Source organism: Desmodus rotundus, chromosome 2 (genome assembly GCF_022682495.2).
Source record: "Desmodus rotundus isolate HL8 chromosome 2, HLdesRot8A.1, whole genome shotgun sequence".
In the NCBI taxonomy this organism is placed as follows: Eukaryota; Metazoa; Chordata; class Mammalia; order Chiroptera; family Phyllostomidae; genus Desmodus; species Desmodus rotundus.
Genome location: NC_071388.1, coordinates 99,403,325 through 99,419,365, shown reverse-complemented (window position 1 = coordinate 99,419,365; position 16,041 = coordinate 99,403,325). Strand labels below are relative to the sequence as shown.

The window sequence follows — 16,041 nt, the reverse complement described above, 5'->3', positions numbered from 1 at the left end:
CCGTGTAAATAATGAATAGAATTGGCATTCTTTGTGGAATAATATTAATTATACTTTATTCAGCAATATGTTCTTATAGAAAATACAGAATGAGTCATTTAAGATTAAATCTGACTTTAAATTGAACAAAAATTTCAGAAAGGGCCACATATTCTTTACTTATTATGGTAGCCCCCCTCCCTTTTTTGTGCCTCCTCATCACAGATCTCTGATTACAATTTGTAATATGACACTCCATTAACCTTTGAAGAACAGTTTTTGAAAAGGACTCATTTAAATTAAGGGTCTGGTTATGTTCTACAGAGCTCAACAGCTGGATCCAGGGAAAGTCCTTCTGCTTTGGGGTGGCTACCCTAGTAGGAACTCGCTGCTCTTCCTGCCATATCGTCCCCTCTGTGGATGTATGTTGCATGTTGATGTCAGATAACTAAACCGCCTCCCCTGAGTTTCAGGCCCAAGCCTCCAACCATCAGCTAGACATCTCCACTTGAATGTCCCACAGGCGCTTCCAACCTGAAATCTCTAAACTCACCTTCCTCCCAAACTTCTCCCTCCCTCACCACTTTCTCTCTCAGCAAATGACGTGCCATCCACAAAGACACAAAATAAGAAGTCGTCATCCTTGTCTCCTCTCTCTTCTCATCATTGTCCTTTGTATTCAAACAAGCACCAAGTATCATAGATTCTACTTCCTCGATCTCTCTGCTGCCCATCGCTCCTTCCCATTTCCAAGGCCATCTGAAGTCCACCAACATTTCTTACCTGGATTTCTGCAAGTATTCCTTAACTGGCCTTTCCTTCCATAGTTTTTCCCTTGGCAATCCACCGTTGCAAATCTTTGGATGCCATGGAACAAGTGGTTTGAAGCATAGTCTCTGGAGTCAAACTTGGCTTTGAATCACAGTTCCCCTATTTCCTAACATATGACTCTGAGCAACTCACTTAACCTCTGGGATCTCGATAAAATAATGCACACAGATCTATTAGCACAGCTTAAAGAGTAAACTTACAGAAAATGACAGCTGTATGCGTACTTTTCCAGCCTTACTCTTGCTAGTCTTCCCTTTGAACTCCACACTCCAGCCATAGTGAACTTCCTTCAGATTTTCAAATATACGAGGCTTCTTTTAAATCCCCACAGGCCTCATACATGCTATTCCCCATCTTGGTCCCTCTGGCCTAAACTTTGGGAAATACCTGCGTATCTGTCAGCTTTCAGATGCCCATAACTTTGGAGGCATGGCTCAGGGGTGGCAGGTGGGGAAGGCATGGGGAATTGTGGGGCCCTTGAATAACTGGAGAAAGAACTCTGAGGCAGACATGGTCTTGGGCCTACTGCCTGGGGAGTGGAACATAAGCTAGAACCCACCTGTGCCAACACCTCAGTTGTGCAGTAAGCAACTTACAGCCCTCTTTAAGGAGGCCTTCCCTGAACCCTCAGACCAGGTAGGTCTACCTGTTATAGTCTTTTACATCTTGGGTCGTAGAGTTCCCTTCTTGAAAGATTCATTATACTTATTATAATTATATGCATAAAGGTCTGATTCCAGAGCCCACACTCTTAATCATTGTCATAGGCTGCCCCTTGCCTCTTAAGATCCCCAGCCCCTCCAACGGCCATTCTAGATCAGGGTCCTGAGCCCCTGAGCACCCAGCAGATATTCAACATTCATGGAATTGCCTCCAGTAGTGTCTGAACACCCATGAACATCCTAGTTCTCTAACTCCAGTCCTGCTCTTAGGTTTTTTGGCTTCATTCCTTGAGCCTTGGTCATCTATTCAGTCATACATTTAATAAGTACCTGCGCTAAGACCTGGGAATCTAAGGTGACAAACACATGTGTGTGCCTGCCCTCAGGAAGCCCCAGTCCAGGGGCAGGCACTCTGGTGTAGAGGATCACAATTTACCTCAGCAGCAGAAGTGACAAAAAATATTATGACTTTGTTTCCAATGACTAAATTCAACTTTTCTCCCAGCATTTAGCACAGTATGTGAAATAGTAACTGCTGAATAAATGTTTGTATGAGTACATTTTTAAAAAGCACTTTGGAAAGAGACAGACACTAACATTTATTGAATCAGTCATGATGTCAGGTCCTTTAAACATTCAATGTATTTGAAACTCCACAATTGTAGAGAGGGCAATACCAACTCTATTTTCTAGTTGGGGCAACAGATTCTCCAAATAGCTTCCTCAAGTGAGAAGTTTTGGTATTTGAATTACGAGTGCCTCAAGAACTCAGCATTTTAAGGAGTCCTGTGCAGTGTACTCAGTTAGGAGAGGGAACATTATAACTGGCTAGGGTAAGTCACAAAGACATGTTAACTTTTTCCTATGAAAGATTAACCACTCAGAGAAGTTTATGAACTTCATTAGTCTTTTCAAGAGAAAATGCATGGTGAGAAGTAACAGATGAAGGAGAGATTTCAGGTCAATTTGCAGTGGTTATAACTCCACCAGTCTAATGTAGTCTCTACTGCACACTTTTTAGTCCAATTACGAGGTTACCATTTGCTTTCGAAGCTGAGAATCATTCCAGATCCTCCCTCTCTCTTCCCTCCAATGTCCAATCCCTTTGTCCTTTCAATTCTGTCATCTCTGTCCACTCTGCCTTCCCCCATCCATTGCTTTGTCATTGCATCACCCCCACCCCAACTTCCTTGTCGCAAAAGTTTTTTTTTCTTTCTACTTCACTCCCCTCATCTATTAGATATAGGCAACCAGAGCAGTACCAAATGTGACTGTCACACAGTGGATTAACAATTGGAGTTCATCATTGTCACCTCAGCCTGCAATAGTTAGAATACAAAAATTCTTGAATAATCACTAACACTTCAGTAGTAGTATCTGTGATACTATATATGATACTATATGATACAATACTAATTGTATCCCTTATATCTAGCTCCTTTTGTGCCACAGTAAAGCAGTTTTTAGTTGGACAAGTGGTTGTTCAAAATAAGAAGACTACTTTCCTTGACTTCTTTAATTATGTGTGGTCATAGGACTAAGTTTTGGCCAATGGGATGTCAGTTAAAGTGCCCTGTAGGCAGCTTCCAGCAAACTTTGCTTAGGAGAGCTGGTGTTTGTTGTAGTCCCTTCATCCCCCTTCCCTACAGTCTGCTGCATGGAGGTGAACGTGACCCTTGGAGCCCATCCTGCACCATGAGCTATATCCTAGGGAACGACGGTGCTGTGAGGTGAGGATTTCATGGAGCAGAACATCCATGGCAGATTGTTCCCGGACTTTTACACGACAGAGGAGAAAATCTACTAGCTGGTTTAAGCCATTGTGATTATATTTTTTCTTACTGAAACTATATTAACTGTATCTATCCAAGAGTCACAAATAAACTCATTTGTTCTCCTTATTATAAGTTTATTTCATTTAAATCATATATAATCATTTGCCTTCCTGCAAAAAAGAGTATTGTAAACACAAGCTAAAGCTTTATTTGTCCTTTATCTCAGTGGCAGGTACATTTAGAAGAAGAAATGACCCGTGGACCAGCTGGTTTTATGTTTAGAAGGTCCTTCAAATCGTGGAGTATTTCAACACTGACAGATGATTGATTTAGCATTGAGTTCCTCATCCAAGACACGTGGGAGGGAGGGTCGGGGCAGACTGGTCCATGGTTCCATAGGTTCGTGAATTTGTAAATTCATACAATTATTTATTCATTCAAAAAATATTTATTGTGCTTCTTTGTGTGCTAGACACCAGGCAGTATAAGGCATTTGGGGAAAAAGTTGAGATTGTTACCTTCAAGGTGCTCGTGACTTAAAAGGAGATGGAAGAATGTATCATAATCACAGTGGTGCAAATGCTACAAAGAGGCACGCACTAAGTGTCGAGGGGGCACTGAGGGAAGAGCGATGTTCTTTCTGGTGGCTGCCAGGAGTGAGAATTAATTCAAATAGGGACTGGAACCTTCCTGAGAGTAGGGCCAATCTCTTTTCCCCATCTTTGTAGCCTGAAAACAAGCACTGTGCCTGGAACTTACTAGATGCTAGATGAATGGGTGAATGAATGAAGTATGATCAGAATGAAGTAGGAGCTGGTTGAGCAATTCTCAAAATAGGGAAGGGGTCACCCCACCAGACTGAAGGTCACCGAAGGCAGGGGCTTCATCATGATCCCAGTTGCACCTCCATCATTGAACAAGGAACCCGGTACTGAATGGATGCTCAAAAAATATCTGTTTAACTTGTATTTGTCCAACAAGTTGGATGGATCATCCAAGTTCCAGAGCTGAGGACAAATTAACAGAGGATGCAAGGCAAGCTTAGAGTCAACACTGCAACATTTCAGTTTTCATCAAAATGAAAGCCACCCTGGCTTGAAAATTTCTGGCAATTGCATAATTCTAGGGCAGAATGATTTTGCCCACATTTCAACGAGAGAAAAACCAAGGCATAGACCTTCGGAACATAAAACCACTCAGTAAATTAGAGGCATGGCAAGCTCAAAAGCTGTAAGTTCTCACTTCTTAGACAGCAGAAATAAAAAGTCTAGGTTGCCTGGAAAAAAGGTGATTATGAAACCACAATTTACTATCAGTAGAGATTATTTACCTTCTTAGGGGGAGTGTACTGATCTGTGCCTGGGCGACTGCACCGTACGTATCCTTTGTCTTGCCTTGTCACTTTCGTCACAAAGAGTACAAACAGTGAGGCGAGAAGCCTGTTGTAGAAAGGCGGAAAGTGTATGTTTTTTTAAAATTTTTATTTTACTTTTTAAAAATATATTTATTGATTATGCTATTACAGTTGTCCCATTTCCCCCCCTCACTCCACTCCATCCTGCCCACCCCCTCCCTCCCACATTCCCCTCCTATAGTTCATGTCCATGGGTCATACTTATAAGTTCTTTGGCTTCTACATTTCCTACACTATTCTTACCCTCCCCCTGTCTATTTTCCACCTATCATCTATGCTACTTATTCTCTGTACCCTTCCCCCGCTCTCCCTCTCCCACTCCCCTGTTGATAACCCTCCATGTGAACAGTAAAAATGACAGCAAACTCACAGTTATTAACAACCACACCTAAAACAAAAACAAAAGCAAACTAAGCAAACAACTAGAACAGGAACGGAACCACAGGAATGGAAAGTGTATGTTTTAATGAAGGTAGACAGTGAAAACCCTGAGAAAGTTCATCCAAAAATCTGTGTACCTGGCTACCTAGCTTTGCTTACAACTTTTTTTTTTTACCTCTTGCTGGGCACATCCACATTGTGGGTTTGTTTTTATGCACACCTGGTGCACATTTGCCAAGGAATTAGGGACATCTTGTTTAAAACGAGGGTTCTTTTTCAGCATCCCGGAGGGGGGAAGGCAGACACGAACTTCTGGTCACACTCGACTGCCTCCCTCCAGGCCAGCTTGCCTTCCGCTGCCAGCTGCACAGGTGTACCCTCCATCTCCCTGACAACAGGTGTGACTTTTGGAGAGTCCATGCCTCATTTAGCCCCGGTAATGGCTTAATTGAGTTGGAAAAATGCAAGGACAGGAGCGTGATAAAAACCAGCTGAGCTGGGTTCCTGTTAGTCTTTGGAAAAAGCTGTCAGGGAAAGAAGGAGAAAGGATGAACTGGGATGGGGAGGAGCGGCATGGGGCACCCAGCAAAGTGGGGAGAAACACCAAGACAAAGCAAATAAAGAAGATAAATAGGAGAGGAAAAAAACACTTATGAATGATGTACTATGAGCTCCTTGAGGACAGAGCTTGGGCTGTCTCATCTGTGGCCTGGAACACAGAGGGGCTCCCTAAATGATTAAGAGAATGAATGCACGTGTGGAATGTGAAGACAGGATAAACCATCTCAGGAGTCGATGAGGCTATCTCAAGGAGAAAGAGAAAGACAGAAAAAGAAAAAAGAAATAGAATGGGATTTGAGGGGTGGGGGTAAAAATTCAAGGTTAAAAATGACGAGAAAGGCTCCAGAATCTTGTGAGCTGAGATGCACGCTGGCTTCGGGCTTTGATACTGCCAATGCCTGTGTTCCCCAACACACGAGCGAGCTCCTGGGGACTTGGGCCACGAGTTAAGAAATTTGTTTTCCTGAAACAATTCCCTTAAATAAGCTCTGCTGATGGATGTGTGGATACCCACAGGCTTACTGAAATGGTTCAGATGAAAGGCAAAGACATGCAAGTCATGTTGTCATCAAGAAAAATGCCAGAGCTTCAAGTCCTACAGGAAAGAAATATTTCTGTGGAATAATGTTCCAGTGTTGCCTTTCAAAATCACCAAGGAGCCCCGACTACCCAGGGTGGTGTATTTTCAGTCAGATGGGCCAAACTGTGCCACTACAAAGTGTTCTGGGGTGAAATAAATTTGGGAACTGAGGCATGCTCTGTGCCACAAGCGCACATTCGCTTCCTAAAGGCTCTGAGGAGTCCTGCGTAAAGTCCTGCTTGTTCCCAGATTTATCTTGGCATCGAACACTCGAACCCCCGCCCCCCCACCCCACAAAGGGCACTTGTTACGATGCTGTGAAACACAGGCTTGGGGAATGCTGACCTAGTGGAAAGCATATAATCCTTCACCTGAGCCCCTCCCGGTTTCTTTGGATGTATTTTCGAATGGGGAGCTCTATCCGCCTTAGATAGTAAATTCCAAAGGGCGGTGTTGGGAAGAAGGAAGGACTGAGATGGGGTAGGTGAACGCTGGTGCATACTCCAGTCATTCTCTGGTCTCAGGCATTTATTCCCACTCTCTTCTTAACAAGCTGCACACCCAGCCTTTCTCCCTCTTACTTGCAGCAAGTCTGGCCCTGTAGAGCCTCCCCCTACAAGGACTGGAGGAACATGCAGTGATATACAAACAAACAAAGCCAAAGGAAAAAGCGCCTTGATTTGTACTGTCTGCTGAATGCTCCCACCATGGCAGATTTCCAGCTACCATGGTTTAACAACCAGCTTGTAAAAATTCCTAACATTTGACCATTGGCTCTGGTGCACCGGGGTCGCTCCAGCATGCCCCCGGGCCGTATCTCTAAGCAAGTGGAAATACTGGTCTTTCTTGGAAAAACTGGCCCAAATTATTTGATAGGCTTTAGGAATCTTCCCCCTCCTGTTCCCTCTCTGCTCTGGCTGTGAGGAAACTGCAAGCCAAATTTGTGGCACAGCTCTAGCTAAGATAGAAACCAAAAGGTGCACTGCTGTGCTTTAATATTACTCATAGTATTACTTTTTCTTCCTGCTCTTATTTTACCCCAATTTCCTCGCCTTATTAAATCTTCCATTTTCATAAATAATGACAGGGTATAAATATAAAAACAAACAAGCACACGAACCTGGAGTTTTACTGAGGACAATAAGAAGGGTTCCAGGGAAAGCTTCCTGTGCAACTAGAAGGAAGGTGTCTGGCAAAGTTATCCCTTGCCTCGCAGCCGAGTGGGTGGATTTGAGCAGACTATTTCGGGACTTCGGGTCATTAATCTGAAATACAGAACTTTAGAGGCAGAAGGGAATGGAAAGTTTATCTGGTTCACACTGAAACCTTCTGACACAACAATGTTTGCATCACGGTGGCCAAACTTATTCCGTGTAGGCGTTGGAATCCAGAACTCATTGAAAAAACTGAGTGAGGTTTGGCAGTGAAAGGGAAGTCATTTTATTTTTTCTGACTTGTTAGTGTTCCCTAGTGTGTCTTAATTACATCAGTTTAGGTCTCCAGAAGACGAAGCTTACTTTCAATTACAGCATAAAATCTACTCTGGAAATTCTTGATCTTTTAATTGGACCTCAGGTGCACAAAACTGAATTAATCATAATCCTTGGTTGGCGACATCCCTGTCATTGATCCGTGCCAGGTCCACTTTTATTTCTTTATTGTTATTTTATTTACTTCTTTTCCCTATTCTTGTACCTTTCCCATTTTTTAAAAATCAGAGTTTTGGTCCTTTTCCCCTCAAATTTTAAGAGTTTTTTATATATTATAAATATTAGCCCTTTATCTGTGACACATGTTGCAAATGTTTTCCTCTAGTTTGGCGGTTCTTTGTCTTTACTATGCAATTTAAAAATAATATTATGCAGCCAAATTAATGAATTATTTCTTTTATTGCCCTTGGATTTGAGTCAGTGTTAGAAAGCTTTACTCTATACTCAATTTATAGAGGAATTCATATTTTTTTCTAGCTTATTTATTAAATTTTTTTCTATCTAAATTTTTTACACGTAGTTCCTTGATCGGTGCAGAATTTACTTTTGTGTGTGGTGTGACATATGGATCTAAGTTTATATTTTTCCCAAGTGGCTGTCTTGTGCCAGCAACACTTATTAAAAAGCACATATCTTTGCCTCTGAGACACTATTTTTATAATATCCAAATTTATTCAGATCTAGTTCAAAACTTTCTATTCTATGCTACTGGTCTGTATGTCTACTCTTGTGGCAGAGTAGCACCCTGTTTTAATTATGGAGACTTACAGCATGGTTTAGTACCTGATAGGGCTAGAACACATTTGTAGTTTTTATTTCTTAGTGTGTTCCTGGCAATTCCTGCATGTTTATTTTTCTTTATGAATTTTAGTATCAACTTGACTAGCTCCATAAAAAGAAGCTTAGAGATATTTTCATTGGGATTTTGTGACATTGACATCTTTATGATGTTGAGTTGTCTTATCTGAAAACACGGTGCCTTTCCTTTTGTTCAAAAATAATTTTGTAGCTTTCAACAGTGTTTCCTCCTTGAGACTTTACACATTTTTGTTAAGTTTATTGCTAATACTGATTTTGTATTGCATGTTAATTATACAAGGGGAGACCCCCAAAAAACCCAGAATTATTTTCTGGAGGGTGGGCCCCTTGTAGAACAAGCTTCCCCTGCTAGGTGAGTGTTCTAGGACCCCCTCCTCCATCAGTGTACCAACTGGTGTTGTTGTGAGAAGCTGTGTTCAGCTTCAGTGAATTTTTTTTTGAAGACTCTTTTAACGTGTTTGCCCATTTCATCATGGGCGATTTACAAGTGCACCTGCCCACACCATGCTGAGTGTTCAGCAGATTTTGACCAAAATGGCATGACCCCTGTGCCCCACCCTCCCTATTCACCCGATCTTGCCCTACACAATATAGTTTTTGTTTCCCCAGATGAAAAAACTTCTCAAAGGGAAATGTTTTGCTGATATGGAAGAGGTGAAACAAAAAAACGGCAGAAGCACCATAAGGCTTCAGAATCGACGAGTTCAAAAACTGTTTTGAGCAGTAGAGAAAATGTCTTAATAGGTATATTGGAGAGTATTTTGATGGTGACTGAACTTTAAACATGTAAGAATAAATACACAATTTTTTTAATCAATAAAGTCTGTTTTTTGGGTCTCCCTGATACCCTACTGAGTTCTTTGTTACTGAAGTTATTTTTATGGTTCATTGATTCTCTAGTACTTTAGAGATATTGTTTCTTTTAAAAATTGATATAAAATTGAGTTTTTTTACACAATATTTTCAAAGATTTTACTTATTCATTTTTAGAGAGGGGAAAGGAGGGAGAAAGAGAGGGAGAGAAACATCAATGTGTAGTTGCCTCTTGCGTGCTCCCTCCTGGGGAGCTGGCCTGCAATCCAGGCATGTGTCCTAGAACGGGAATCAAATGGACCGCCCTTTGGTTGGCAGGCTGCTCTCAATCCACTGAGCCACACCAGCCAGGGCATAAAACTGAGTTATCTTTAATAATGAATGCACACCTGAGAATCTACCATCCAAAACAAAGAACATCAGTAGTACCCTACTTGTATGCTCCCTCTTGCACCCTGGTCTCCTGTCTCTCCCACAAAAACCATCATCTTAAACCACACGTTTATCACTTCTCTGCTTTCATTCACAGCCCATCACTCCCGCCTTACTTTTTTTTTTTTTTAATTATAATCAAGACTGCCTGACTGATGTGGCTCAGTGTGGTCGGCATCGTCCTGAAAGCAAAAGGTTGCTCGTTCTGTTCCTGGTCAGGTCACATGCCTGGCTTGCAGATTTGGTCCCCGGTCTGGGAGCATAAGACAGGCAACCGATTAATGTTTCTCTCACACACTGTTGTTTCTCTCCCTCTCTTTCTCCCTCCCGTTCCCTCTCTCTAAAAAATAACTAAATAAAATCTTTTTAAAAATCATAATCAAGACTAAGAGGATACACATCAAAATGTTAAGAGTGATTAGATCTCAGTGATAGAATAATGAATTTCTTCCTTGTTTTTTAAATAAAAAAATAAACATGTATTTCTTTTTAAATCAGAAAAGATGTTATTGTAAAATGTTATTTCAAAAGACAGTTTTATAAATAGACATAAACATTAAACACAAAAGAAAAACATTGCAAAATAGATTTTACTAATATTTTACTGTCTAGTCATACTATATGTACTTTGAAATATATTTTGAAAATTATGGTGAAAAATCCTTCATATCTTTCATTCTTTTTGTTTTTGTTTTCTTATTTTCACCATCCCTTTTCTATCTCAGTTCTCTCTTTGTCCCTTGAAAGAAACTCTTAATAATTAAAGTTTAACATACCGAATATGTGCAATCATAAGTAAATTTTCCCAAAAGAAACACATTCATGTCACCAGCATTCAAATAAAACACAGAACAGAGCCCCAGAGACCCCGCTCATGCCTCCCCCCATCGTCACCCCGCCCCAGGCAGCCAGTGGCCTGACCTCTGCCATCACAAGTCAGTTCTCCAGGGTTTTGAACTTTCTATACATGAAGTTCTGTAATATATACACTTTTGTGTCTGGCTTCTTTTGCCTAACATTATGTTTGCTAGATTCTCTAAACTGTAGTGTATAACCTCAGTTTATTTTTCTCACTGATCATCTCACACATTATCCATCCGTTCCTCTGTTGATGAACAGTTTGGGGTTTTAATGAATAGTGTTGCAACGAACATTTTTTAATAGGTCTTTTGGGGACTATATTTTGAGTTTATATCTAGAGGTGGAATTGCTGGGTCATAGAGTTTGTGTCTGTGTAGCGTCAGTAGATACTGCCAAAGCATTTTTCAAATGGTGTAACCGGTGTATCCTCCGTGAGAAGTACGTGTGAATTCCCACCGGTCTGCACCCTTGCCCACCCTTGGTGCTGTCAGTTGTTTGCACTGTAGCCATCTCTTGTTTTCCTTTTCTATGGTTCTATTGAATCTACCTGCATTCCTAAACAATTTTTATAATTTTTAGTTGTTCTAAACTTTATAAAAGGGTACCATACTGTATGTAACCTTCTGAGACTTACCTTTTCACTTAAGATCATATTAACAAGATTCATCTATATTGTTATATGTTACCATATCTCATCATTTCAATCGCTGTATTCCACTGAGTGAATATATCACCACTTGTTCACTTTCCCACTGATGGACATTTGAGCTGTTTCACTAATATGGCAATTCTTCCCTTCAAGTTTACTCCAGGGCTGCAGGAATCATGGAGGAGCTCTGCGGACTTCTTAAGGCATTTAAAATAGATAAATGTTATTAGTTTCTTGCAAATTTCCAGGGCCAAAAGTGACATACTCCCAGTATTTTATCATCTTCTTTTAAAGAAGATCTTCCTCACAGTTAATGAAAATCATATTTTAAAAATTATAGTTCTTTTTAAAAAATATATTTATTGATTATGCTATTACAGTTGTCCCATTTCCCCCTCTTCACTCCACTCCATCCTGCCCACCCCCTCCCTCCCACATTACCCCCTATAGTTCATGTCCATGGGTCATACTTACAAGTTCTTTGGCTTCTGAGTTTCCTACACTATTCTTACCCTCCCCCTGTCTATTTTCCACCTACCATTTATGCTACTTATTCTCTGTACCTTTCCCCCCCTCTTCCCCTCCCACTCCCCTGCTGATAACCCTCCATGTGATCTCCATCTCTATGGTCTGTTCCTGTTCTAGTTGTTTGCTTCGTTTGCTTTTGTTTTTGTTTTAGGTGTGGTCGTTAATAACTGTGAGTTTGCTGTCATTTTACTGTTCATATTTTTTATCTTCTTTTTCTTAGATAAATCCCTTTAACATTTCATAGAATAAGGGCTTGGTGATGATGAACTGCTTAAACTTGACATTATCTGAGAAGCACTTTATCTTCCCTTCCATTCTAAATGATAGCTTTGCTGGATACAGTAATCTTGGATGTAGGTCCTTGCCTTTCATGACTTCAAATACTTCTTTCCAGCCCCTTCTTGCATGTAAGGTCTCTTCTGAGAAATCAGCTGACAGTTTTATGGGAACTCCTTTGTAGGTAACTGTGTCCTTTTCCCTTGCTGCTTCTAAGATTCTCTCCTTCTCTTTAATCTTAGGTAATGTAATTATGATGTGCCTTGGTGTGTTCCTCCTTGGGTCCAGCTTCTTTGGGACTCTCTGAGCTTCCTGGACTTCCTGGAAGTCTGTTTCCTTTGCCAGATTAGGGAAGTTCTCCTTCATTATTTGTTCAAATAAGTTTTAAATTTTTTGTTTTTCCTCTTCTCCTTCTGGTACCCCTATAATTCAGATGTTGGAACATTTAAAGATGCCCTGGAGGTTCCTAAGCCTCTCCTCATTTTTCCGAATTCTTGTTTCTTCATTCTTTTCTGGTTGGATGTTTCTTGCTTCCTTCTGGTCCACATCGCTGATTTGAGTCCCAGTTTCCTTCACATCACTATTGGTTTCCTGTACAGTTTCCTTTGTCTCTCTTAGCATAGCCTTCATTTTTTCATCTAATTTGTGACCAAATTCAACCAATTCTGTGAGCATCCTGATTACCAGTGTTTTGAACCGTGCATCTGATAGGTTGGCTATCTTTTTGTTGCTTAGTTGTATTTTTTCTGGGGCTTTGATCTGTTCTTTCATTTGGACCATTTTTTTTTGTCTTGGCATGACTGTTAGGTAAAGGGGCGGAGCCTTAGGTGTTCACCAGGGCAGGGTAACACTGGTTGCTGTGCTGTGATGTTGTATGTGGGGGAGGGGCTGAGAGGGAGCAATGACGCTTGCTCCACTCTCTGCCAGAGTTCAGTCACTCCCTCCGCTACCCACAATCAAACTGGGCCACTCTGGTGCTGATTCCTGGGTGGGTGGGCTTGTGCACGCTCTAGGTCCCTGTGGGTGTCTCTAACGAACTCTCCTGTGAGGCTAGGAGTTTCTCCTGCTGCTGCCTCAACCCCCACGGGTGTTTTCAATCAGAGGTTTGAGGCTTTATTTCCCAGCGCTGGAGCCCTGGGTTGCATGGTCTGCTTCGATTCCCCGCCATTCCTCCTGGTTTATCTTTGAGCGAATGTGGGGCTGTGGGGTCTGCCAGCCACCTCCTTGTGGGGTCTGCCAGCTGCAGCTTTGCCCGCCGCGCTCCACAATCCGCCACCTCGCTGGGTCCGCCAGCCACCACCTTGCTGCGAGTCCTCTCTGCCCGGCTTCCCGTCTCTGCCCCTCCTACTGGTCTGGATGAATGTTTCTTCTTATCTCCTTGGTTGTCGGACTTCCATACAGTTGGATTTTCTGTCAGTTCTGGTTGTTTTTTGTTTTTAAATTGTTGTTGTCCTTCTTTTGGTTGTGCAAGGAGGTGCAGTGTGTCTACCTATGCCTCCATCTTGGCCGGAAGCCCCCTGCTTTTTCATATTGTTCTAAAGATATATGTTAATATCCCATGAATTTTTTCTAACTTCATATAATATTTTAGAACATGCTATCAAAATTTAGTACTATGCTTCAGACTGGTCTGAGGTTGAGAGGCATCATATCCCAGCCCTTACATGACTGATCTCAGGACATATTTGATGCCTTTTACCGAGAACACCATCATTTGGCTAACTCACATCCAAATTCTAGTCATCTAGGTTCTCCTTGTTTTTCTAATATGCATTTGCTGGAGCGGTCCTTTCAGAGCCTATATTTGTATTTTTTAATCCCTAATTATGTCACATTGCAATTGTTTAAGCTGATTTTTTTAAGAACTATGGTCCCCCCATTAAATTCATTTGGAATTTTGTTCCCAGTTTTTTAATCATTTTTTTATTGTCATTCTGTTATGGTTGTGCCAGTTTTACCCCCTTTGCCCTCCTCTGCCCATCCCCCCATCGATTCCCACCCTGTTGTCCATGTCCATGAGTCATTCGTGCATGTTCTTGAACTAGTCCCTTCCCCTTCCACCATTACCCCCCTCCTCCAGCTCTGGTTAATGTCTCCCTGTCAGGAAATATTTACTGATTTATTAACTGGCCTTGCCAGCTTCACACAGGAGAGTCATGAACCATCATTTAAAAAAAATAAATCCTCTGACACACTACGTGCAGTTCCCCCCATGTGAGTTCCGTGGCTAATGCCACCAGCAGCTGCTCTGGAGGAAGACTGGCTCGAAGACATGAACCTTCCCCAACTAAAGGCTGTGTTTGTTTCCGTAAGTCTGACTTTGAAGCTGGATTATCCAACACACCCCCCTCACACATGGTGGGAACCCATCCAGTAGCTTTCCTATAATGTGGTAACCCTCAAGCAGAAATGTAATGTTACTGTGTAAACAGTCTCCTATCTGTCAGGCCCTGGGCTGAGTGTAGGGTAGTGTGTCTCAAAGTGAGGCCCCTGAACCATCATTATCATCATCATCAGCAGCAGCAGCAGCAGCAGCATCTCCTGGTGACTTGTTAGAAATGCAAATTCTTGGGGCCCACCCTGACCTACTGAATTAGATACTCTGGGGGTGGGACCCAGCAACGTGGGTTTTAACAAATCCTGTGGGTGAACCTAATGTATATTCAAGTTTTGAGAACCACTGTTCGACTATATGAACAACTCTTTTATCTGCATTGGCTCAGTTTGGTAGTCTGTTCTTAGCTCTGAAAAATCTGTTTCCCGAGAATAATTTCAAAATGGTTATTTTCTTCCAACACTATAACTTTTGTTTTTAACCAAGAATAACCCAGCAAAGCAAAAATACATTGAAACAGATGCACAAAGGTTTCCTGTTGATGTCAATTCATTCTTCAGTTTCCCTGAAGTCTTCCATGCAGTCATTGCTAACATTTTATGACACCAGTATTTCAGAAAACACAGTTCAGAAATCATTGCTCTATAGCTAGGTTAACTTTCTGGATCTGTAATCAGTATGCATGATCTGTGAACTAGAGAAAATGGCCCTGAACCGTAGATCAGCCACTTCTTGCCTTCTCTCCCAGCCAAATGGATGGGCCTTACATATCTGGTTATCATTCTCCACTACCATTCTTTGGCAGAATCTTGAGAGTTCTATTTTTAAACTTAAATCTTTAACTATTAAATTCCTTTTACAAATTTACAGAATGAATACATATTATTCACAACTGGTGCATTCACCCCAGATGGGAAGGTCCAGGATCCTATTTACCTGTGGCCATTAGAAAATCACTTTCACAAACCACCTCTGTCCAGCACACCCTGGTCTCTTCTGCTGTCTCTCTCTGGGAGTCCTTCTAGGGGGCTCAAAAAGGCCTCTTCTTCCAGGACTGGAATGGTCCTGAACATTCTGCAATCTGTGGCTCTCTGGAGTGAGTTCTCAGTGCCCCCTGCCTGTGCCTGAGCCAGTGAGTGGCTCCAGAAGAGCTGGTCAGGGTAAGAGGAGGCTACCAGAGGTTTTCCAAAGAGCTCTTTGTACTCTCACTTGCCCACTCCCCAGTTTTCAAACTGATTTTTAAGTCCTCTCCCAATCTCTTGATGAGAAATAAGCTCTTTTAAAAGTTATGGGAAAGGTTGCCATGGTCAGGTGGCTCAGTTGGTTGGAGTATTGTCCCATGAACCAAAAAAAAAAAAAAGAAAAAGATGTGGGTTTGATCTCCAGTCAGAGCACATACTTAGGTTGTGTGTTTGGTCCCTGGTCAGGACTGTGAGGGAGGCAACTGATTGGTGTTTCTCTCTCTCTCTTCCTTGAATAAATATATTCTCCAGTGAGGATAAAAAAATGTTACAGGAAAGGTTATTATTCCTGTTCTTATTCAGTTGTGCCCAACACTGATTATATTAGCTCAGGGGTTGGTTGGTAAACTGTGGCCCACCTGTTTTTGTAAAGAAAGCTTTATTGACACACTGGCATGTTTATTTACTTGCATA

The 16,041-nt window shown here is 41.7% G+C and overlaps 1 protein-coding gene across 7 annotated transcripts in view; it reads right to left on the bottom strand.

Annotated features, from left to right (window-relative positions):
• CASR (calcium sensing receptor) overlaps window positions 1-16,041 on the bottom strand; it is a 103,447-nt gene that overhangs the window by 43,235 nt on the left and 44,171 nt on the right. For 3 of the 7 annotated variants that reach the window (XM_053918425.2, XM_053918427.2, XM_024578066.4), the window contains exons 2-3: window positions 7,304-7,461; window positions 4,578-4,686 (exon numbers count right to left, since the gene is read on the bottom strand). The exons of 2 other annotated variants lie outside the window; for them this stretch is intronic. The gene's annotated coding sequence lies outside the window, so the exon portion shown is untranslated. The remainder of the gene's footprint in view (window positions 1-4,577; window positions 4,687-7,303; window positions 7,462-16,041) is intronic. 2 more of the 7 variants (XM_053918428.1, XM_053918426.2) reach the window with 1 other exon arrangement.